The 25,264-nt window shown below is 45.4% G+C and overlaps 1 protein-coding gene and 1 long non-coding RNA gene across 8 annotated transcripts in view; one reads left to right on the forward strand and one right to left on the reverse strand.

Moving 5' to 3' along the window:
• Positions 1–24,096, reverse strand: part of LOC116427959 (uncharacterized) — a 199,137-nt gene extending 175,041 nt beyond the window's left edge. For both annotated transcript variants that reach the window (XR_012998803.1, XR_012998804.1), the window contains exons 1-2: positions 24,037–24,096; positions 23,621–23,947 (exon numbers count right to left, since the gene is read on the reverse strand). This is a non-coding gene — a long non-coding RNA (uncharacterized LOC116427959). The remainder of the gene's footprint in view (positions 1–23,620; positions 23,948–24,036) is intronic.
• A 71-nt stretch (positions 24,097–24,167) lies between these two features.
• The window catches only part of LOC116427929 (Death-associated APAF1-related killer), a 53,271-nt gene continuing 52,174 nt past the window's right edge, over positions 24,168–25,264 (forward strand). For 5 of the 6 annotated variants that reach the window (XM_031978826.2, XM_031978856.2, XM_031978875.2 and 2 more), the window contains exon 1: positions 24,168–24,285. The gene's annotated coding sequence lies outside the window, so the exon portion shown is untranslated. The remainder of the gene's footprint in view (positions 24,286–25,264) is intronic. The other variant, XM_031978884.2, reaches the window with a different exon arrangement.

The following is a 25,264-nucleotide window of genomic DNA, read 5'->3' on the forward strand; positions in this document are numbered from 1 at the left end:
CCACTAAAGCACGAACAGCCTCAATCATAAACGGACGTCCCTTAAGTAAGAACAGCCCTCCTTTTATCTCTCGCTATTATTTCGACCCTCGCATCCTTTTTTCCTGTCGACGGGAGGTTTCTCTTCGTTTTAACGATAACAATTAAAAGAGCCATCGCGCCCGGGCAAAGCTAATTATCACGGAGACACTTTTATTAGCTTCCGTGTCTCAAAAGGCCTCCCGAATATCTCGCGATTGTGGCACGGATTTCCGAAGAATTTGTCGGACAAGATAAATTATTTTAGATAACGGTCTATCGACCAAAAGAGAGATTTGCTACCTGTAAAATTGATGTTACTCATTAAGCAAGAATCTTTTGTAAACTATGCGTGATAGGTCGACTAAAACTAACCGATTTCAACATTATTTTACAATTCGGAATTACCATATCTGTTACATTACTAACACGTTATTGCATAATGGTAATTATAAGGTTAATTAAAATACACTTTCCTTCGTATCTCTTGAACATCCGAGTAGTTTTGCAATATATACATTGCACCATACGTCGTAACATAAATTGAACATCGTACCTATAACATGACTGACAACATTTTTGATTGACATCCATAAACCTTTACGCTATACGCAGATGCTTAGATTCATTAATTACAAATTCTACTTTCTCACGTGTAGTATGATATTAACGAAAACGTGGAACCACGAATCGGTGAAGTACGATAGTTTCTGGCCAACTGTTCGACTGGAATAATCGTACATCAACGAAACACGATTCTGTTAGGTCTCGGTGCTTACGAGAACTCATTCACAGTAGGATTCACACATATCATTAAATGCGCGCGGCTCGTTTGCATATTATCTGCCACGATGTTGTAATTACGCGTGGCACACGACTCGATCCGATAAGGACGAAGAGCAACGTCTCGATGTCCGATACGTTCCACGCCGGTGTGGGAAACTTCGCGACAACTGCGAATGCTAATCCAATTAGCTCGTTAAGTAATTACACCGCGCAGACAGCTCTTGTCTTCCGTGGGACTTCGAAATACGGCTCCCGTCTAGCCGGTGTCGTTAATTAAAAGATATGTTCGCATGAATCGGTCGAACAAATTGAACGACTTACAGATGTAATTACTCATAATCGCACAACCGTAACGCGGCTCGATCGATCGTTCGCGAGCGACGTCTCATTGTGTCGACAACAGGCGAAAAAGCGTTTATGAAACCCTTTCATCAAAAAACATTATGCGGAACTTCTCCCACGAGCCTTGAACTACGTCGAGAAAACTTGATTGACTGCTGGCGATTTTTGTATGTTTTACTACATGAAATACACGTCCTCCCTTGTGCGCATTATCATGCACTCTAATTGGAATGAGCTGTAATCTCGAAGTAAACAGAACGTTTAACTGTTACGAGGAGTTGGCAGCCCAGGTTTTGCCAATTACAGTTGTATGTCGTTTGCGCATCGTTTCGCATGCATTAATCTTCTGAAGTAAATGGAATATTAAACTGAGAACTACAATTGCATCATCGGACATCATTTCTAATAGTAAACACGCGATAGAAAAGAGTAAAAGGAAGAAGAAAGAAGAATTAGTTCATTCATAGTAGTCCATGCGTTCTGCGGGATCTTACAAGATAACTATGTAAAAATCATGTAACTTGAACGTTCGATTTTACATATATGCCAAACACAGGAAGTTCCTTCATTAATAAAGCTACCTTAGCAGCATCCTGCGCTAAACTCTTCCCCCGAATCGATTTCATGTTCACGATACTCTCGAGAAGACACCGTTGTATTACTTAAAATTATAGCATCGAAGAAGATGCTGCCACAATACATACGCCTAAGCCGAAACCAAAATAGCGACAAATATATTCGTAGAAAATTAAATTCTACCTAACAACAGCGTTGCGCTCTAAACTGCTACGGGTATCGATATGAGACCAGCCGTTCCGTTGGAGCCGAAATGAAAGGACGGGAATGCGGCAACGAGCGTATCAAAACGTTATCGCGAAACGAGTGTCGCAGAGGTACAAATTCCACGCTTTTTCTTCCCGGTGTACGCCCGTGCGCGTTCGTACGTGTGCGAGCAAGCGCGCGTAGAGGAGGGTAGGGTGCTTCGAAACACCCTAATATCCCTCGACGCGTAACGGTTTCATTTCTCCCGCCGCCCTCCTCCTCCTCCTCGCATTTTCCTCTCACACATACGCATTACCTAACCTAACCTTCTGTCCCTGTTGCAAGATAAACGATCAGTCACACCCTGCGACTTTTATTCCTCGCAATCATCCACCGTCTCTCAGGCCTACTTGCCGCCGTTTTCTGTTCGCTATCTGCCACCTTCCTTCCTTCCTTCCCTCTTTCTTTCTTCCTCATGCTATACAGGACTTCCGAGGTATACTCTCACTGGGACGCAGAACTTTATTGCACAACGTAAACTTCGGCTCGTAAGGATTCGACTGCTGATTGAAAGGAAATCGTATCTCCGATGGGTCCGCACCAGGCACCGGTAATCGACGAATAAAATTTAAACGAGAGACGGCGACAACCTGCCGCGAAACTGCTCAGGACGAAAGGAAATTCTGTAAATATGTATAAAGAGTACTTAACGAAGATACTGGGAATAGGGTAGATGAAAGACTGCAGTGTATAGACACGAAGAGTGAAAGCGTAGATATGAAAATGATATTAAGATAAAAAGGAAAACAGGTGTGAAGCCGTGCAATGAAAAAGTGGAGATGAGATCGTGTTCTTAAAGAGAGTGAAATAAACTGAAGAGGGAGGATAAAATGTTTGTAAGAAGATGGAAACACTTTCTACTGTGGTAGAAGAAAGATGACCCCAAAACGTTGTATCTATGAAGAGTTGTTGTATTATAAGTATACAAAAAATATATACTACACGACTACGTCATGGAAATGAGGATAATCAAAAACAGATTCATAACATTTTCCCCTGATTTCGTTGAAAGAAATACTCTATCCTTCCATTGAACCAATGAATCGGTCACAGTGTATCGACCGTCAATGGTTCTTTCGTATTTCGTTGACAAAATCGATTACCCGATCCTTTGTAGTGACCGGAAGTGGGGGAAAGGAAACGTTGAATAAACGTCCAGCAGACCTTCTCAGGGACGCGCTCAGACGCGAGGCGAAAGTAAAAAATTGAGCGATATCCTGCCCGAGCGGGAGCGACCAACGGGATAGCCGGACGGGATCTATTTTTTAGGGCTTTGTGTGTCTCCATCGACGTAGGAAAATGAAACCGGTAATGCGACGGCATTGATAGATTCGCCACCATTTGGAGAATGGTCGGATTATGCGCGGCATAAATACGCAATTTCACCCCGAATGCCGGCGCGGCTTTCCCCTTTGGGAATAGCCGATGCTTATCCGCTTCAAATTAACAAATTGCTCCGAGCAAATACGCTGACAGTGAACCATGGCGTCGCGCAACGCCGCTTAATCTAAAAGGAACTACTCCTGTTAACGAGCCTACTCCGATTTCCGTCCGGGTCACGGAAAACGAGGAAAAAAATGACCATAGAATTAGATCTGCACAGTCGAACGAGCTTGCCCAGCGGTTTCCAATTTTTTGCGCATTCGCCAAACCAAAAAAAAGGAAGAAGACAGACGAACAAACAAAACGGATATATGCAAGGAATACAAACATACCTTCCCCTCGTCGCAACCCCCTCCAACCTTCGTGTTGTCTAATTACCCAACGAACGTTCGTTTCAGAGAGAGAGCCACCCCGCTGATTTCGAACCCCAAGAAACTGTGACGCGGAACCTGACGACCATTGTGTCGCGTTATGTTGTTAGCGTTTTTTTTTTTCTTTTATCCGTCCGTGTCCCTTGCCTCATTGTGCTCGGCGGTCGCACCCTCTGCGCACACTCAAAACGGTACTATGTTGCCGGCGTATATCGTACCCAAGGATTGCACCCCGTCCACGGTGATTCCCTATTATGCGGTTCACGGTACTCCTTCCTTCTCGTGCTCACCTTGTGTATCCCTCTACCCGGTGCGGTACACGGCCGCGCTACACGTACGCCGATTCTCTTTCGATCTTTCATCCCCACGCGGACGCGCTCACTAGTTTGACCTTATTTCCATAACGTTTACGAAGGGAGCATCCTCGAGATATCAGAATCCCACTTCCGGCGGAATTGACCACCTGGCCCGCCACCGATGACCATCGCACCGTGCTGTTACATGGGGTTACACGTTTTCCACCCCGCGCGGAACGTAAAATCGGACGGTGCGCGTGCGAAACTTCGGCCCAGCGGCATCTTTTCACGTCGGCCAGCACACGTGCTGCGACTATTAGCCGTCACTAGGTTCCCGTATTTAATTATTCACAGACGATGCGCTGCCACCCGTCGCAGTTTGACCGTGACCGATGCCGGAGCAGCAGAGCACGTGCACACGCTGTCTTTTCGATTTAGAAGGTTTCCGGATGCGACACCCTTTCGCAAGAAGTTATTTGCATACTGCGAACGAAGTTACGACGTTGTTCTCTTTATCTATGTTCATGAAGAAAATATAGAAAGTGATTAAGCTTAAACGTACCGCGACCGGTTTTAATATATGATTCAATTCTGCGTTTTCCTTCTTTTATTTAACTTCGTATCAATTCCTCTATTGTCCGATTATACAATTTTTCAATTTTTGTCCTTCCTTCTATTTCTGTTTCCACTAATTTATTGTCCAAGATGTTTACTTTTATTTTGTAACCAGTTAGTGGACTATTTACTTTAGGAATTGGTGTATACAAAGTACTGGTACGTTTAATGTTAATTAATCTTCCCAGATTCTTAATTAGTAATGTTCCAGTAGAAAGATAATTCGTTTTCACCTCTAGAGAATTTTCCACCATAAGGGGTTGCATTCGATTGACCAAGGTTAACACGAATGGAAACTATTTTGCAGCTAAGGAGAGATACAGCCTGAGCCACTTCGAATATCCGCCACTATCTCCGAAGGAAACCCGATTACCCTGATATATTGACCTAACTGAATTCCGAAAATCGATGCGGCCGGAATTGGTAGCTAGCTGTGCCGACCCGAGTTGCGGCGCAACGGAAGTTTCTAATTGAATATCGGAAGCGGTGGCCTCGCAACAGACGGCCGTCCGACAAATTGGAACAGGACGAAGGTCGGGAGACTATCACACGCCGCGCAATGGGTCGAAATCCTCAAACACTAGGCAACAATAAAAATAATCTTTTGTTTCTGTAGTGTTATACTACTTTTCTACTTTTATTATTGTAGAATAAATGCCCATTTAAGTTTTGTAGGTGTTTGTTTATAGGATAGGGTTATCTTTTTAATATATATTGTAATAGCTGTAAATGGTGTTTTCCTTTAATGCAGAGTATAAGTACTAACATTTTTATTATTTTTTTTATCAAATTGCTCCTCTTCCTTGCCATTTTCTAATTTCTTTAAATTAAAAATATTGTACGCATTTGCTCGAAAATTTTAACGTACCTCATTATTCTGGATACATTTAAGATTACGAAATTCAAAAATTTATATCCGGATGAATCCAATCTTTTGAGATTTTGACGTGTTATTTCATGAAAGGACCCCACCTAAAGATGTCCTAATCATAGGCGAACTTTCAGATTCTTTTTGTTAATAACTAGTAAGTGAAAATTTCTGATTTGTTTTGGGTATGTAACTGCGATCTTCTACTTTATATTTATATTTTTTCTCAGTCGAAGTATTATATAAATGTCAAAAATTTCAAATAAAATTTACCGAATTATTGACAGAGTGTAATTTTAGGTTGCAAATATATATTTGTTATACGATAATAGTATACATAGAAAAGTAATGTAATAGTACAGAAATTATTTTTCCATCAAATGTCTAGTATTTTGCCGATTTCGACTCATTGTGCGCCGTTGGTCGAGTGGAATGCGCGTTTATGGGAAATATTCGTGAGGAGAGCGGGGTTGACGTGATATCTCGCGCTTGAGATTTATGCGAAGCGTTATGGCCGACGGATCTAACCCACTAGAGCTAGTCCTCGGCCGTAAAGCCGAGATAATTAAATTATGGGAATAAAAAGTGGAAGTTGGAGCGTCACGCAGGGTTCGACGACAGTTCCCGTTTTTCGACGCGAAGAAAAATCGTAAAACCAGCCCGACCGACAAATCTGTATAATGTTTCGCGATTTTTATCGCCTTCCGCTCCCTGCCCCGCGGAGAGACACTAAAAACTCGCCGCTCGACACACCGAGCCGTGCGTACGCGTCCACACGGCCGCTTACGCACATCGAATTTCGAAATGGAAATGAAAGATTTTATGTTGTCGTCAAAGATTGACGCGGGAATGCTTGGAATGGTTGTCGCGACAGTAACACTCATGCTCCGTTGCGGCTCATTTCTTTGACAGTTGCCTATCAACGGATTAACGAGTCATGACTCGAAACGCTTGTCGCGCTCCTCGATACGTGAAATATTGGCTCCAAACAACATTCGCTAACTTGCAACTTTTTGACCGTGTCGAATAGGTATATAGAAGAACAATTGATTTTGACCACGAAAAATTGAATACCAAGAAACGGAAAGATTTCGTGCAATGAATTACAGGAAAATCAAATTTTTTAGAAAGATCCGCAATCTAGTCGTTGCTTTTAAAAAGAAACATCACTGTACAAATTAGTGGAAGCGTTAGAGATATATCGTACTAGTTTTCGAAACATCCTGTATGTTTGAATCGCCCTTTACGCGTACCGAGATCCACTATGGTTCCCCGTAATTATGGAAGATGTTTTTTTGCAGATACTTCTAAAAAGAACGTCACGGGAGAGGGACGGTCAAAACCATCGGCGTAAAGTTAAGCCCGCTTAACAGCTGATTATAAAAGGAAAACCGCTAAGCTCGGAATTAGCCATAGCGTAATCAAGGAAGAAGGAAACTTCGAGATGGTCCTAACTAATCCTGTCACGTAGTGCCATAATCGTCTCGGACGGCGACGTTAATCAAGTTCCGAAAATACAGGAATGGCCGGAGGTGTAATTTCACCCTTATATACGGGTGTTAAAGCGCGCCAGAATGGCACCCCATGCATAACGGCCGCCGCTTGTACGTATATATGTACCTACAACCAGTATACCACCAGCTTTCTCCCACTCGTAACCGGGCGCAGGTACTATACATATATCTGTATATCGTAAACTACGTAGTGGAAGTGTTAAATCTTCCGCGCTAAATGCAAGAGGACAAACTTACGCGGAAACTTGGGAAATCGCGGCGCTTCTGAGCCATTCATGGTTGCTTCTCGCGCTCGCCTTTATGCACAAGCCCGCGGAAAGCACCCCGAGACGTCTACGCCGCCGACCGTAACTCCTAATGCCCATCTTTACCCAAAAACATTGCTATATATTTGCCGCCGGGACCGAACTTCCATCTTTAAATGCGGCCGAGAAGTGAAATAGACTCATTCCAAGGTGCTATAACAATTCGAACTTCTCGTTTTCGCGGACATAAACGAAACAAAAGTTCTAAGAGTCTTATCGTATGCTCCAACATCGGACTCCCTTAATTTAACGAACTTGAGTTTTTATGCCGGAAGTCGACGGGAATCGTAAAGTATGATTTTTTTCCTTTTACTTCTTTAACGAAGGAAATAATAGGCACGTTTAGAAAAATTCACGAATGATCGTGTATTGAGGTAAACTTCAAATTCCACGAAGGAACATAAATGTAAGCTGGCAGTCTATAAACTGCGTTATGAGATTTTTCAACCGTGATATCGCGGTACGATTCATCTACGAGCAAACTTGTAACCAGTCACCATTAACACTTTCCTTCCCCATGCGAGAGCCCCTTTCCTCGTTGAAGACTAACAATATCTCTTACGGTTGATCGGCTTGTAATAATTGCGACTTCATGGCGGCACGCTAAAACGAGTCGGAAGGGAGGGGGGCGATGTTTTGTGTTTCCGAAGCCTTTAAATCCCGACTCTAAATTCATTTCGTACCGACGATCGACTCACTATTGTCCTCGCATCTGTTCCTCGGTCGGTCCGCGGGGTTTAGCTTAGGAATTAGGGGTCGAGGCTGGATTTCATTATCGGTATAATTTTAAAGTGGCTGTCAAGGGGTGATCGCAGCTTTTGACGCTTCCTTGATTGACGGGGGGTGTCTCTCTCTTTTCCTACCCGGAGTCTCAAGCTGAATCATCGTTTAAAACATTTCGTTTCGGCCGACTAGACACAGAGACGGGATAGATGTTGTCGCGTAAAACACACCGAACACGAGTCAACGGGTCTGATGCTTTTAGACGATTAATGGATGTCGCGTTGGCTTAAAGTAAACAGAAAACGAGCGAATCGCTTTCGAACGATTTTCGATTGGGGGACGCGTTACTTATTGAGTTCATCGAAGTGACGTTTTAAGCTCCAGGATCAACAGTCAGGAATCTATTAATCAATCCTGTAATCCCGATAGCAAATTAATTAGTGGTCATGCTCTTTTCATTTCTTACTAATCCTTTTATACCTTAAAGACGCTAAAAATTATTCAGTTGGTAATCTATTTCCTCGCGTCAGGTCGGTTTCTTTTTACGCGGGACTTCGTTCGGATAAAAATATCGGAATCCACGGCAAAAGCGGAAGCAAAACGGTCCAAGTTTGCTCACGAACACGTAGCCCGCGCAATAATACGTATACATTGAAGCACCTCGTTCGAGATCGTCTTAGGTACACAATAAGCGCATCGTTGCTGCTCCGCCCCGTCGCGTCGGTCGATAAATTTACCAAAGATATTCTCGGCTACCGGGAGCTTGTTATTTCCACGCGGGGAATCTGCGCGGCGCCGCAGAGATCAGAGAAAAATCCATTGAGTGGAGATTGGAGAGGGTTGGAGAGGGTGGGAAAGAGGCAGGGACACGGGCTGAAGGAAGCGGAGGGGCCACCCTCGGGCGGTCCTGACATAACATCTCTTCCTTTTGAGGCTTAGGGAAAAGGATCAGAGATTCCCGGGCGAGCGCGACATGTGAAATCGACACAAAAGTGACCATCGTCTGGTAAACGATAGGAGCACGGAATTGCCCTGTCCTTGAGATTCGGCTTAACCCCCGCGCTTCAAACCCACCCCCTGGCGCAACGCACCGCAAGCTGAGTCCAGAAGAGTATTTCGCTTGAAATAACACGGAGAATGATGCTCCGTACTAACCGGAGGCACTAATGTCTAGACAATATTTGTCTTGACCCCGGACAAGAAAATAATAAGCGATGAAAGAAAGATACGCGGGAAGCACGGTCGGTCGTTCGCGCTGGAGCGCGCGCGTGCGTGTGTCTGCACGATCAGCGCGGAGGTCATAACGGGGTTATGAGCTGTGAGGTAGTTAAAGTTTTCAACTGCCGCCGCGATATATACGCTTTCCACCTCCTCAGCGTCGCCAGCCCCGCAGTACTCCGAAGCTCGTTCGTTACGTGTTTCGCGCTAAATTTGTTCGATATCCTCGCGGAGTACCGTAAATTCGGATATGCCCGAGGAAATTGCTCTTCCCCGTCGTCGGTTGGCTCCAAGTCCCGCACGAAAAAGAAGCCAAAGCATTCGTACACGACGGAGGGAACACGCGATTCACGGCGAGGATTCGACGAAACTGCCCCCGTCGCTTTTCAGCGAAAGGTAATCGATTGAACCTCTCTTGACGCGAATGTGTCTTAAATCGAGTTATTTGACAAATTGGAAACGGGTATTTGTAAACGTATGTTCTTGAATGTGTAACAAGAAAAGAAAGAAAAATATTTGTTGTAAAATTAAACGTTAAAAATTCGATTAAAATAGTAAATGAAATAACTTTCTTGAAGTTAAAGTTCACTATGTTTTCCTAAGGCTTGACCGAACATTGAAAGCGTCAACCAATGGATTCAACGCGGGCAAACAACGAATGGCTACCACTACGGAATCAAAAACATTGTATCGTGAGGATATAATAATTGACCGTATCGTAGCGGGAGTTTGAAAACGTGCTCGACGCGATTCGTTATGTCCGTTCCCGTCCCTGCGCCCTTCGCCCACCACTAATGACAACGCCAGGGTGCTTCAGCCCCTATCATAATTCGCAGCTTCTGGTTTTCCGTCGAGGGTTGTTGACACAATGCGGGCGCCTTACCGCAGCCCTATTCGTGCCTAAGACCGTCGGATATCAATAAAGATAGAAAGAGGAGCGTAAAAGCGTGGCGTTGGTTTCGGGGAATGAGGAGGAAGAAGAGTCAAACGGGACAGGACCGCAGGCCTCGGACATCGTTCGGGTAGCGTTCCCGAGGGACACAGCGATCGTGACGAGATCAAAGGGAACGCTTTGTCCTAATGACCGTCTTGCACAGTTGCTATGCGTCGACGAAAAACCCGCGGGGTTCGTGTCTCCCTTCAACGTCGGGCGAAATTAAACCGAGCGTCTTCGAGCACGAGGTCTCCGTGACCGAGAAACGTCGGGATCGTGATACCCGGCTGACGATACCACCCACCGCGTTACATTGTTCGCCGATTCAAAAATACCTATCCGAGTCCCAGTGTTTGAATTATGAAACCTGGTCGGCCGACACGGGAACACGGGAAACGTGGATCCGTACGACGAGCCAATTTCTCGTCTCGTAATTTATTCTGGACGAACAGGCACGAAGTTTCGTGGACGATTCCGCGCTTCGATATTAATAGCTGAACAGAAAGCAGCTGCGATAATTATTGCGATTGCTTGCCCTAAAAAACCAAGCCCCCGGGCTACGCGTACTCGAACAATTAATCTAAATGTCACCAGGAGTTAATTTATACCGGCGCGGAATCGTATATCAACCGCTATCTTCTTCGGATATTCTCCAGGGTATAGGAGCGTATAAAGCGTTTCCCGTTAACCAGCGACGCACGGTCTTTATCAACCCTTCAACGGGCGTTTCCTATCGTCCGCTCTCCCGCCGCTGGCTCCGAGACGAAGCTGTTTCACGCTTTAATTACTTTTTGAACGAAAGAAGACCGTTAATGGCGTCCTGCGTATATAGGAAGTATTCGCAAGTCAGTCAACGTAATTACAAGATACGCCCAAAGTGGATCCAAGGTAAAATCTGCATTCGAACGTACCGTTCTCTCCCCGTCCTTCATGTCCCACGTACCCGTCATAATTGCCAGCGCAATTTCTTCAACATCGATTCCTTTACCGTATCTACATTAATTGAATCCCCGTTTACGAATGACACGTAGTAAAAACCGGACCGCGTCGTCTGTCGAGTACGAGGCGGAATTCCCTATCATTAATCGAATTTAATGAAACAACGTATCAGTAATTTCCCCTTCGGTCGGCCAGGACGGCTCGCAGCGTTGGCGGCCTTATCTCGCGTTGGAAACCACGAACATCGATGCGCCCGGACGACATTAATATTTATCACAAAATCACATTCCTCGCTCCCGGGACGTTTTATTGACCATATCGCCGGCATCTTAGTGCCGGGTACCTGCGTTATTATTACATGCGCTATAAGACGATGCGCTGCACCAATAAAACGTGAAGGAGTAAGTACGAGAGCGCGTCGAGCCACAAGGCGAGATATCGACCGGCGTGTACTACCGGTGCCTACTGCAGTCGTGGCCAACCGTCTAGGCGAGCTCGGGTAAACCCGCGAGCGAGGCACGTCAACGGCGACGATGTACCCGGCGAACGGGTCGATCGCAATTTCACGCGGGCAATCGGTAGTAAAGCTCCACCGGTGTAATTATAAACAGAAGGCACTTTGCGCGACGATAAATCCCATTCGCAACTCGGCTACGTGAGTCATTCTCGTTACTTTATTCCGTTTGATTAATTCCGGGCCGTAAAAGTACCGTAAAAGCGCGACGACTCGACGGGAACTAGAATCGCGGGGGCATCAGACTGCATTTCGTGGCGGCAGTTTCACGGTGATCCCCGGACGAGGAAGACCGGAACGCTTTTCCGGTGTGCCTCGTTCCGACGTATACATTGTACCCGACGATTCCGAACTTCCTTTTCAGGAATAGAAACCAGGAGCAAGGATAAGGTCGTAATTTTAACGGGGCCGCACGGTTCGCATTTCGATGGCCAACCTCATCATTCGCTCTTTCCCTTTTTATCTTTCTGTCTCTGTTCCACGGTCTTCGTGGTCCTGCCTCTCCACCCTCTAACCAGGTCCAAACTTCTCCTACAACCATCAAAATTTTTCCCATCAACAGCGACGAAACACGTTCCGCCGGATAGAATGAAGATATTAACTGTCCACGGAGCAAATATTTCTAATTGCTGGCTCCTGCCTCCCGCCGGGGAATGGTCGCTTTCATAAAAATCTTTATTGTCCGGATATTTAGAGTTCAACCGCCAATAGCGAATCGCGGCGACGATCGTAACACGGATTTTGGGCCGCCATGCGAGGAATACACGCGGCGCCGGCCACGGACGATCATCCGGCATCTTCGTTTCCTTTCACGGACGTGACTGGGCGTTATTAATTGCCCGGGGACACCCGTCGCGTTCATTTTTATCACGGTATAAAATCTGTACCGACGAGGAAAAATGTTTGTTCCGCGCGACGGGATCCGTCAACGGACGCTTTTCCATTCGAAGATGCTTTCAGCGTACGTCGTACTTAAGGAGACCTAACTATTTGAGATCTCAGGAAATACATGCATTTTTGGGTTTTTCTAGAGGATAACAGCTTGACGGAAATTCCCTATTGTCTGACTATTATTCTGATATTAGGAAGTATCTGAATAAAAGATTTCAAATCAAAAGAACACCTTTTCTCAAAATTACACCTCTAAAAGTCCTAATAATCGCATTCATTACAAAATTATAAAAAAATCTACGTCTTATCCTTAACGCAAAAATTGTTTGTGCACAAGCTGATTTCAGCAGCGATCTCGAAACCCTTAATGAAACGAAGAGCACGAGGCGTTAGAAATGATAAGTCACGAGCCACGTTCGTGGCAAGTTGAAAGAACGGTGGAGATTTCGAGGCACAATGCCACGATTGTCTCGATCGTCGGGACTTCGTTACCATGTCTCCCGTTGCCCGTAAATCGCCTCGTTCCTTTGGCCCTCGTGCGCGCGACACACTCGCGTCCCGCACGTTCATGGGCACACGAGAAAGGAACGTGTTCGTGCATTCAGCCGCGTATCGCGATCACTACACAGAAAGAGAGAAAAAGAGAGAAGTGTCAGCTGTAACTTTTATTGGTTATAAAAGCTCGCGATATTATTCTGAGCCAGAGTAAATACGTTTATACCGGTCGCATCTACGTCTCCCCCCTTCCTCTTTTTTTCTCTCTCTTCCCTCTACGCTGTTGTCTCGCGTGTCTCTTTCCCTTTCCCGTTCCCGGAGCAACTCCGACGGAACCCAACGAGTCTTATCAATCTAATACATTTCATATTTTATGGTTTCTTCTTCTCGGGGAGCGGCGTAAGCCAGATCGTGTCTTTACGGTCGCGTATCCAACTGCACCTTGTGTTCTGCATTAATTCCACGAGCGCACGGGGACACTCGCGACTGTATGGAGTCTCCGACGCGAATGAATCACCCGGGGTGGAAAGCAAAGGGAAAAGAGATTGCCGCGGGTCGATGCACCGTTCTCTTTGCGCGCGAGTTAACTACTTCCTCGCCGCGTGTTACGGAAGTTCCGCCGATACAGTCCGTGAAAATGGAGGCCGACGAGGCTCCGAGGAACTTCGTAGACGGCGATTACTGTCCCGCGTCGGACGTCACGATTGTCACGATGTTCTGAACTATGACAACAATTGTTACCCTAATAACAGGGAAATCTTGATAAACTGTGTCAGACGGTCGTTGAATGAGTTGCCGTGGAAGCGGAGACCTTCGACGATTATCGGAAAATATTGAAAAAGAAGTAAAAAAAGGGGAAAATAGTGATCCGAGACGGAAACAACACTTTCGTTGTAAGCTGCAGAGGACCGGCGGTCAACGATAGACATGCAATCACGTCTGAGAGGCGAAAGCTAGCAGACGGCCAATAAATAGGACGACAGGTTCCGTCGCATCAGCAACACGGGCAATTGCATCCAGGTGGTCGTACTGTTATGACGTAATAATCCAAAGCAAGCTACCCCTAATTCACAGGCAAACCCGTAGCACAGCTCACGGGAACATAGTGCCTCATGAGTGGCCGTAGTACGTCCTACTAGTCCAGCGGCTCGATGCATGCGAATGTGCACGTGCATCCTGCGGTGTACGCAGCCTCGGTGAGGTTGCACGCGTTGATGATGCGTCCCGACACACCTGACACCCGTTAACGTCCACTAGACGCGTCTGGATATCCGATCCTACCTGAATCTAGCTACTGATTCGTATTTAAGCGTACGTACTGACTTAATTATCCGCGGGGAAGACACGAAGCATCGAGAAGATCGCCGTTGGGCTTCGATCGAGCAGGCAATGACGAATAACTGTGCGGCAGTGGTCAATATAATTCAATTACTACATACATCGGAAACCATAGATTATTGCCAAACGTAGATACATTATGTATGAGTTTAGTAAAAGTGGATACATTCATTTCAAAGCATTTGTTGATTTACCGCAATCATAATTCTTCTAATGTATATGAAACTATGTACTGGCCAATAATGAATATTAGAATTAAAATGATATTGCTTTAATTGAATGCTTTTAAAATCGTGTGTTCCCTATGGTAAACTTATATTTTCGATTGGTGCAACTTTTATAGGTATCACGTATTCACATATGCAAATTCAGGCCTCGTTTTTTTTATACGGATCACAGTAGGATATTTCATAAGGAAATCGCACCGCGGCTACTAATTATCCCACGGCGTCGATAAACGAGCAACGTAATCAGCCTAGCGGTCCACTAATACAACAGATTACCGTGTCCGCTAAAGTGTGTCCAGCAAAACGAATTCGAATATTGTTCGCAATAAATCATCGCGCGACCTATAGCCTCCGGGGCGTTCTCTGTTACAGGAGACGGTAATCACGGCATCTTTTTTCTCGCGCGCTCGATACACGTTTTAGAACGCAATCAACGGCGCTCGTGCGGGACCGTGAGCTCGCACAATCGCGATCGAATCAATCGATTCGATCGTATCGTACGGGAGCCTGGAAAAACTGTTAGCTACGGGCAATCAATATTATCGCTTAGCAGTCCGCGGCACGCGGTATATACTTTCTATTTCCCTAACGAGTGGATACGCACACCTGTAACGCGGCTATCAACCACCTTCCGGACACGCGTACCTCGCGCCGCAGCTTAACGCGTCAGGGCCGTATTATTAAGAAGCGTTGGTAAAACAATTGAAATCACTACCGTCAATTGCAACAACCTGACTACAGTCGATGCTGAGCAACGTGGATCTCGTTTCACGCTGATTGTTTTTCCTCGCCAACGTTTTCGAGGCCAACCGCGTGCTTCTTTCATCAGTTTACTTAGCTCGCCTTTATTCCCCTATCGTGACGAGTAAAAGGACTGAGAAAGAGCTAGAGGCTGCGTGACATCTACAAGCCATAAATTGCCGTTGTCACGGAGCGGCGGTACAATTTATAAGAAAAAAATATAGAATGGAATCTCTCACCGCGTACCACGGGCGTATTTTTTGTTCTTCCATATAATTCTATTACCCGTGGTTATTTAGTAGTCTTTTACAAAACGACGATTAACAGGTACGAAACGCTGAATCGATTCTTCAGTAGCCACACCATTTCTTTAACTCACTTTATCGTGTCACTAGCATAATAAAAGGCTATCAGTCAGTGGTGGGTTTCGAATTTAAATCTTTGAAAAGTGAAAAATTGTAATTATCGAGACTTAACGGTAGTTAGACTTTAACTTCTGCTACTCGTTTCATTACAGTTTCCCTATAGTTTAAAATACAACCTATAAAATCCGCGTAACGTTTTCGCCGACGATCGGAATGACACAGCGAAACTTCCAATAACCAGTCGAACAATACGGAAACGGCAATGCAGGCCGACGCACCTGCAGCCTGTCTCGTATTCGAAAGAATACGGATCAGTTGGCGCAACGTGTATCAAGGCCACTGAACTTGCCACTTGAACCTAGAACGACTCGGCGAGATGCGGTTTTTGTGGTCGCTCAGATTTTATAACGTTTCTCCGGCCTATTCCCGGCCCCCCTTCCCGTTACCCCGCCTTTTTATGTTGCTCTTATTAGCACCGGGGCAGCACACACTGGTCTACGGTAATCTTTACATGGTAATGATAACTCGTCTCGATTTCCTGGTGCGGTTAGCGGCGGCACGAGCCTGCGCGAGGGCCGTCCGCGGTTAATGGACGATACGAAACAAAGAAAACGCGGAACAGAGCGGACGACAGGCCTCGGCCACGGGGCGAAATCTTCCGAGAAACGATTACGATTAACGCGCACTCGCGCGAAACTCGGAAGCTCCGTGCTCGAGCAACGTATTCCCGCGATGACCGCCTACCGAGCCCACCCATAATAATTACGATCGCTGGTAAGTAATAACCTAGCCGAAGCCAAACAAGAAAACATCTGGGTCGACGCGAGCAAATACCTACCACCGGACATCGGTTTTATGCCGGAAAACGGACGGTCGGATCGGTTTAACTTTTACTGTTTTTTCTCTTCTTCGAAAACCGTTCCGCTCGAGATGCGCCGACTCGCAGCTCGTAAGCGTGACGCGTTTAATAAGTGTTAACGGAGTCGGTTAATTCGATCCGTTTAACAGTCAGGAAATGCGAATCGGAACGCTGTACACAATCGCTCGCGCGCACGCGTACGATTGTATAGACACTCCGATGCAGGGGTACACACCGCTGAAAGATAACTTGTAATGTACACGCGATAAAGGATAATGCATGCCACATAAACCTTGGCTATACAGCGAGAAATGATACGCGCGCACCGAGCCTGAGCACCACTTCGAATGCACTCGAGCATTCGAATATTTAGCCGAGCCTTTCTCTCCTACGGGCGATTCCTTTTCCAGTGCGCTTCATTTACCACGGACGTTTACGCCCCTTCCCAACGAACAAGGAAAAAGGAGGAGAGAAGTTTTCATGGCTGGGGTCTCGGAGAAAATTTTCGCAGAATTTCCCGACGCCTCATTTGATCCTACCTCGTAGTTTGACGCACCGCGCCCTGCCGCGACTCGACGGGTCACGCGATTTCAACATCGACGATAAATTCGGCGGTTGTCTACAGATCTGCTGACATCTCTTATCCACGTAAAAATTCGTTGTGTTGAATTCGCGATGTATCTTCTACACGCGATAAATTGTTTCTGTGCTTCCGCGCGAATGTAAAAGAACACAACACTTGTATCATATTAGCTGACCGGCTTTTAAAAATTGAGAACTTGAAAGATAAGTAACGCAGAAAATTGCAATACGCCCCTTTCAAAACCATTAAAATATTCTTATATCCCTTGTACGTTGCAACGTTGTAAAACATTGTAGACCAAAATCACGCAGAAATCAAATACATCCAATGAGAGGGTTTCTCATAAACAACAAAGGAACGTACTAAATCCGCGAAAGCTTAATACGCGAGTTGTTCGCGGGTCGAAAAACGGGACATATTCCGCTCTCCCGCGGCGATGCCCGAAAAGTCGTTCCTCTCAGCAACGAGCCCACAAAGCGCACCTTATTACGATCGCGCAATGGAAAACGCACATTCAGAGGGAAAGTAGACTCACGAGAAATAATCGGTAATACCCGTCGGTTAAAGAAGTCCGAAGTGCTGAGTAAGGGGTTGCTTGACTCAAAAGGGATCGGAACCCGAATCCTACAGAGAAACGAAATATACACACACATATACGTATATACATATCTGGGCCGGTTCGTTTGCGATATAAAAGACTATAAAACCCCTCTTTCGTCATATTCTCCCTTCCTTCAATTCCCCACCCCCGAAGGCAGCCCGCTGTACCCCACACCCCCGGCGACTGACTGATCTTTTACCCAAAGCGTCGTCGATGCTGTGCCGTAATTAACGATTACGAAGTATTTCGTAGAGATGATTATCAGTCTGTGCCGGATCCAGCGGCGTTCTCACTCCATAACATCCGGCACTTTGATGTCCCGACCGTCTCTTGTTTTCTGCTCCATTGTACCGACTCTTACAACCACCACCGACAACCGGGGTTTCCATATCGGTGTATGCATGTGTATATACGCGGGAATCGGGTCCCGAGCTGTGTGCAACGCCGTTATATACCCGGCCACGACGACGCACGGGCGCAGTACTCCGCATCAAAAACCCACGTCGATGAAGCGCGGAATTGCGGGCTCCATTCTACCGGCATTGTCGAGAGTACGACGTTTTAATTGGCGATCCCCGATGAAGCACTCTTCCACGTCGAAAATGAACTATCACCGTGATACGCACGTTTTCACCGACGATAAAGATATATTCCACGTAGTTAACCCTCCCGGTGCCCGTTTACGGTCGACGATGCACTCGAGGGTTATCCAATATCTTCCGTGGAATTACGTGCACTCTCCGGCATTTAGCAAGACAAGATTGCCCGGAGTGGTACCTAGTATCGCAACGCTTAATACCCCCGGCTAGGTGCTTTTAAGCGACACGATAAATTTTCTGTCGCGTCGCTAATATAACGAGGGCCCAATGCCTATGACAGACAGTACAAATAGCGTTCCCCGGATTTTTCGCAACGGCCACAACCGCCTACCCGCTTCTGTTCCGTCGTGGATGAAACGGCGGAACGTTGACCGGTGTAAAACAGCCAACGAAGGACTTACATGTAACTTCAATCAATTTCTTTCGGATTAATCGGAGCTTACTCGATGGCAACGCGGGCTCCAAGATTGATGATCGGTGTTATGGAAAATATACATTCCTGAGCTATCGGCGGTTGGCACTGTCTAATGGAGTACCGGAGTTCGATATAAATAAACGAATTTTTTGAAATCGGAGAAGCCGCGTGTAACCGGCTTCTCGCTGATTTATCGATGGACGGTTTTAGTGCGTGAGGGAGCGACCGTTTCGATTCAGGAAATTCAAAGCGAACCGGAACAGGGTAGGCCGACCGTGAGTACTAACGAAGTTAATGATGTGTCAGGATCATAATGTCGTATCATCGCGCGAAGACGAGGTACATAAAGCATATGTTTTAAAGCTTCGCGTAATCGACCATCAAAGTAGGCATGCTCGGCCCGTCGGAACACAATGGCGGATAGCGCGGAGCCATTAAAGAGACGCGATTAAATTTAATTATCAAATTTTACGACTATTTGGGGCGCGACCGAGCCGAACGCATCCTCTTCCCCGGGGGCTACCGGAAAAGGACGCGGAAAAAACAGACTGAGGGTTCGAGCGCGAAAAAAGCGAATTAGACTTTTCGTTGGTTGTAATAAAAAGCGTTAATAAAACCATGAAAACCCGTCGGACACTATGGTTACATTGTCCGCCGTCGAGGCGACAGCGCGGAACAACACTATAAATCCACGGATCTCATGTCGTTTCTCATAAACGACCGTTAATGCGGCCTTTCATCCAGACGCAACTGTTTCGAACGACTCGAATCCGCGGCATAAACAGAAAAAAAGAAGAGAGAGAGAAAGGATATTATAAAGAGCCGTTGAATCGTAAAAGCGAACACCTTGAGGGTAATTACGTAATTCGATCGTTTTTCTTCGTCGCGTCCGGCCAATGAAATGAAATGAATTGACCAGGGAAACGTTCGAGTTTTCACGGTGTGTTTAACCGGCGCAGATAAATTGTAATCCGCGTTAACTAAAGCGCGACGATTAAACGGAAAGGCAGAGAGACCGTTTTCCACGAGCGTAATCGTTTTTATCATCAGGCCTCGACCGCCTTCGCTTTTATGCTGCTCATCAAAAGCCGCGGCAGTCGGACCTCGTAGTTTCAATCTCTCCCTTTCTCTCTGGCTCGTGCGCGCGCGCATGATCTCGTGTGCGAGTCCTTTGTTTCCGATCCTGAACGTGGGTCAACGTTCAAAATGTCCCGCATAAACCGAAGGCTTAATAAAGCCTGGAATCCGGACTATTCCCCGTTCGCAGTCGACATTCCGTATTGGATGAGCGACCGTTTACAACCTTTCGACGGTCCTACGAGCCTCGTTTCACCAGCGAGCCGAAAAAAAGATCGACCGGGGCGCGGCGCATGAGTGAGAAAAAGACGAGAAGACGCGATTCGATGAAATGAAAAAAAAAGAAAACGTGAGCTTAACGTACGCTTTAATGATAGTCCAGAAACAACCAGGCCTTGTTGGGGCTGTGCTAGCTCTCTTTTGGCAATAAAGCCGGGCTGCTGCTGGCTTTATTGACCGGAAGACTAGGCTGCCGAACGATTTGGACAGTCGGACATTCGACCGACGAATTTCCGGTTTATAAGCGAGCCCGGAGAGTCGTAACACTGCGCCGTTAACGATTAACGATTCATTTAGGAACGTTTAGTACGACGGACGAGGGTTCGAAACGTTATGTCGACCGGCCTCGCTTGCTCGCTACGATAAGAGACCTTTCTTCGTAATGGCGAGTTTGAATATGCTTACAGGTTTGCGCAAATTGCGGAACGTGGTCGGGCAAAATGCGCTTGCCGCGTATAAAACAACGTGCACGGAGGATCTTATGTTCCCGTCGACAGTATTAACACGCGCGTGGAGGATCGTAGAATATTTTATACGCGATGTTTTGTTACCGAGAAACTTTAGCGTTGCAAAAATATGTGATCTCGGAAAAGTTAAATTATGAAGCAACAGCCGCCTGTTACAGCTGTTTAAACTTTCAAACCGCGCTTCATTGTTTCACTGTAACAGCGTTTGTTTGTAGTTCAACGGATTTTATTTTGCACGTTTTATAAAAAAAAATCAGCAGTTTTATTGGTCTTTTAAAGGGAGCCGTTAGGAAATTAGGTTCTATTATGGACGACCCTGTAGGGGAGCGTACCGCTGATGTAATTCACGTCATTCCGAAGTTAGTGCCGCGTTAAAGTTACTGAAACGCGTCTACAGAACAGAAGACAATTCTGTCGTCTCGTTAATGTCATCGCTTCGGGTCGTATAACTTGCTCTACTGCGAAATTAAAGCACGAATCGATTAACCGAAGGGGACACTGGAATTATTACATTAAAGGTGCTATACCGAGCGGGCGAAATAGAACCAATGAAACATACCGTTGATGTTTCATGGTGTATTGCAATAACGAGAATATTCGCAAGAAGAACCGAGGGTTCATTCGTACTACAAGAACATATTAATACAAGAACTTGAGTCAAGAATTGCTAAAATGAGATATAAATAAATACCTTTTAACCCTAATCTTGTGAGATGAAGGGTCCTAATGAGAACCCCAGGAAAGTCCATTGGAAAATGAAACGAAAGCAGAGGACACGTATGTATGAAGTAGAGTGCATTAATGCAGTACAGCCATTAATGAGTCCCAAGCATTAATGAACCCTAAAAAAGAAGAGTACGTATGTTCCCGTAAAATCGGAATACTTCAATGAAAACGGAAGACGTTTAATGGAGAAGGTAACCAGGCACACAGGCACATCGCCGCGGTATTCCTCGACGAAAATAAATCTCGCATCTGATTAACAGGGTTTCGCAAAAATTTCGCGGGCAAATCGTATTCGCCAGCGAACGTTAATACCGACTAAAAGCAAGACGCGTCGGGTTCGGTCCATTTCCAAGACGCGATACGGACCTGTCACGGGCATTCCAAGAACGATACGACATTCTTGCCCGGGGAACTAAAACGGTTCGCTGGTAGTTCGAATTGCGTGCATTTAGTATCCGTTATTTTTTCGCGATCTACGCATTCGCATACCAGTGAGCGTATAGGTATGAATACTTAATGCGGTCGGAGCTAAAGGGAAGATCGGCGCGGGCAACGGATCATATCACCCGGCGAGCGTAACAGCCGTGGCAGGCCGCTCTTTTAAATGCGACGATGGACGGCCATCAACGGGACCGAACCTTTTTCTCTCGCCGTTAATCCGATGCCGCGTACGGACGTTTATACGAGCGCATTATCGCGGCTAGGACGCTCACAGGTCCCCTTAACACCTCTCATAGTTGGCACGCTGCTGCTCTTAAAGCGATTTCGAGTAAGTACTTTGTCTAACTGCGCTCGCAACAGGATATAAACGGGCAGATATCAAACCCGTCGCAACCTTGTTCCCTGCGCGTCGCTTCCTCGGGCCCAGGACTTTTTTGCCACCGCATATACCTACCATTTACCGGTTTCAGCGGCCAGGAGCCTAATCCTCTTATTGCCTCCGAACCGCGAAATATTAATACAATGTTACACGGTAACGGCGTTACGCGGTTCTCGAACCCGCGCACGATGCCCCCGGACACGATCGTGCCGAGACGAGGTTGTTTCTGCGCCTTTTCGTATTCCACCGTGACGGAGTAAAGCAGAATTGAAACGACAACAGACGGTTCTATCAAGTTGAACGTTTCAGCGAAATTTAACTTTCAGGGTGTTGTAGACATTTGTAGATTACCCATTCATTGGAAATGTACAGCGTGTCTAAGAACAGATGTCCTAAGTATTATTTCTTTGTTGGTGGTGCTTGATAAATGAACATGAATTAGTTCAACTTGCAGAGATACTGCTTTTTGCATAATATCCTTGATCATTTAGAAACGTTTTTTATTCGTCTATTTTATTTTTATTTTTCAAACAGCATGTGATATTTACAATATCTACTAATGAATCTTCTCCTCGATAAGAGAATCATCGAACACTTGCACGTTAGAGCGTGCGAATAAAGTATTCCCACAAATTGCATATTATTCGCATATTTTTATATCTTCCTTTTTTTTAATATCGAACGCGTCATTATTCAACATGACACAGGAAATCAATTACCGTTTGAGCAATCTATCTACAAGCCCTGACAATGACACACGAAGAGAAAGGCTCTTTCCGCGGCAGTTCGCCGTGTACCTCTTCTCTGTCCGCGTGCTCCTTTATTTGCCTCTGCTCCCTGGCGAGCGAGGGAAGAGAGTAACCCAGCCATAAATATCCCGTAGGGTAATTAACCCTTTGAGGACTTTGAAGCTCTGACGATTTTAATAATCTTAAAAGACACCGGGCCCCGTGATTAGTGTTCCTGTCGGCGGATGCAATCGGCAGTAGACTCCGCCTCGTGTATTCTGTCCTGGATGCTCAGCTTCGATGCGCGTATATCACAAAGTTCCGCGTTTCACCGTTGTACATTATCATAAAAAATGTAGGTACACAGACCGAACGGAAATTAAAATGAAAGAAACGAGTAAACAGGATTTCACGTCGAATACAAGTTCATTAGTAAGTACGTTCGATCATTAGTAAGTTAAAATATATTAAATTTTTGCTACGCCTTGTAAATTAATTTTTCTTTCAACTTTGAAATTCATATGTTCGTTCAAAGTAATGTCCTGTAATGCAGGAATACATTCATGCGCAATATCCGAGCCAAATTTATTTGAAGAATTATTCAATCTTCACAATATTGTGAACCTTGTCGATACAAGAAAACAAAGATCTATTAGAAAACGTATTATACAATTTGAAATAACGGTTTGTGTACCTTACTTTATTTGCTTATAAATACATTTCGAAATTTCTCTTACTTCAAAGCAGAATGTTAGATCTTACCGAACGGCACATCGGGATTTCTAAGATGGCGATGATTCGATTCCAGTTCGCGTAACTTTTGCAACGTACAGTCCCCCACGTCGCGTAGGCTGCACGCCACTTTGATGTATCGGCATAAAAGCAGTCCCGTGTGGTACGACGAAAACAATAAGCCGGTGTACATGAAACGACCCTTTTTAGCCAATAACACACGTGGATTATTTCAAAAAGCTAATTTTTCTCTGTGATCGTGCACAAAGCCAAAGGGCTACACATCATTATAGCGTCTCCGTTTCCTAGAAAGCGGAAGTCCCGTTGTACTTTTACCTGGGACGTTCTTTTGCAAGTCTGCGGGACAGAGAGAAGCACGTGAACAATACTAATTCGCAAACTCAAAGGTACGGACTGCAAACATAAAGAAATATTAATCCACGAACCTGCTTTTGAATGTTCCAACGGTGAACGCAACCTGCAAATGCGGTGGCAAATATGACTTGCGACTTTGCAATAATGCATATATCGATTCTTCGTACATCGATTGATCGTATATCGACTGTTGTGTTGGTGGCGCTGTCCTACTACCGTGCTCAAACGTTGACCAGTGCGGGAAAGTTTGCGTCAATTTCTGATAACCGGTGCCTGTCGTCGTGTGTACACACTTTGGGAATCGCCGTGGATAAAAAAAGGTATTTATAAAGAGTGATAGCGTGACAAGTGTTTGGGATAAAAATCATACAACGAGACGCTGTTCGTCTCGGGCGATAACCCCGTGTGGGTTGAAGGCGATTACGTGCCGTTGATACCCATAATATCAGTGTTTACAAACAAATTGCTTGACCGACTTCAGATTACAAAGCCCTTCGTTCATTTTCCACGGCTCGTAATACTTTTTTTCCTTCATCCGCCGATTGCTCCTCGATAACCTAACCTGTCAATTGCAGACTCTTTCCCAAGAGAACTGCCCGACGCTGTGACGGCGACGGCACGACACGAATGCCTTCAGCTCACGTAGACCCTCGGTTTCGAGGAAAAATAGAACATAGCGATTGGTCTATATATCCTTAGTAAAAGATAGGAGCGTTTAGTGCGATTTGTTTTTGAAAAAAATCTTTCGTTGCGACACGGTAAAATGCAGCTGGTCTTTGATCTATATCTACGCCGAATTGTAGCCACAGCGATGATTACCAAAGTGGACATGTTTGAAAGTCGCCATTTTCTCAAAAAACGTTACTAATTTGAGATACAATAATCATTAATAATTAAATTAATAATTTTTTATTTGCTGTGGTGTACTAAATTATTATAATATCAATAATTTCGTGGTTCATCATAAAAAAGTTGAAATTTTTATTGTGTATACAAAAATTCACTGTTAAATACACCACACTACATAGTTATATACGATACTTGAATTCCATTTGAATTTCTTTCATATTAGCTAAATGCCACTGTCAGTCATCTCTATCCGAGTGATTTCAGAATAAATAGCTTTCGTCTAGCCAGCTGTGCGGTTTCAAATCTTTTGAAGAAAAGACAGGTTTGACATATGTTAACCTAAATTAGAGGACAGCGGGCGTATTCAGCATCTGTTTCGAGGGTGTCGAGTTTACGTTCCGAAACACATGTGTTTAGCAAAGAATGCGTGTCTCAACTAATTACTTCTCT

The sequence above is a fragment of the Nomia melanderi genome, chromosome 6 (genome assembly GCF_051020985.1).
Source record: "Nomia melanderi isolate GNS246 chromosome 6, iyNomMela1, whole genome shotgun sequence".
Taxonomy (NCBI): Eukaryota; Metazoa; Arthropoda; class Insecta; order Hymenoptera; family Halictidae; genus Nomia; species Nomia melanderi.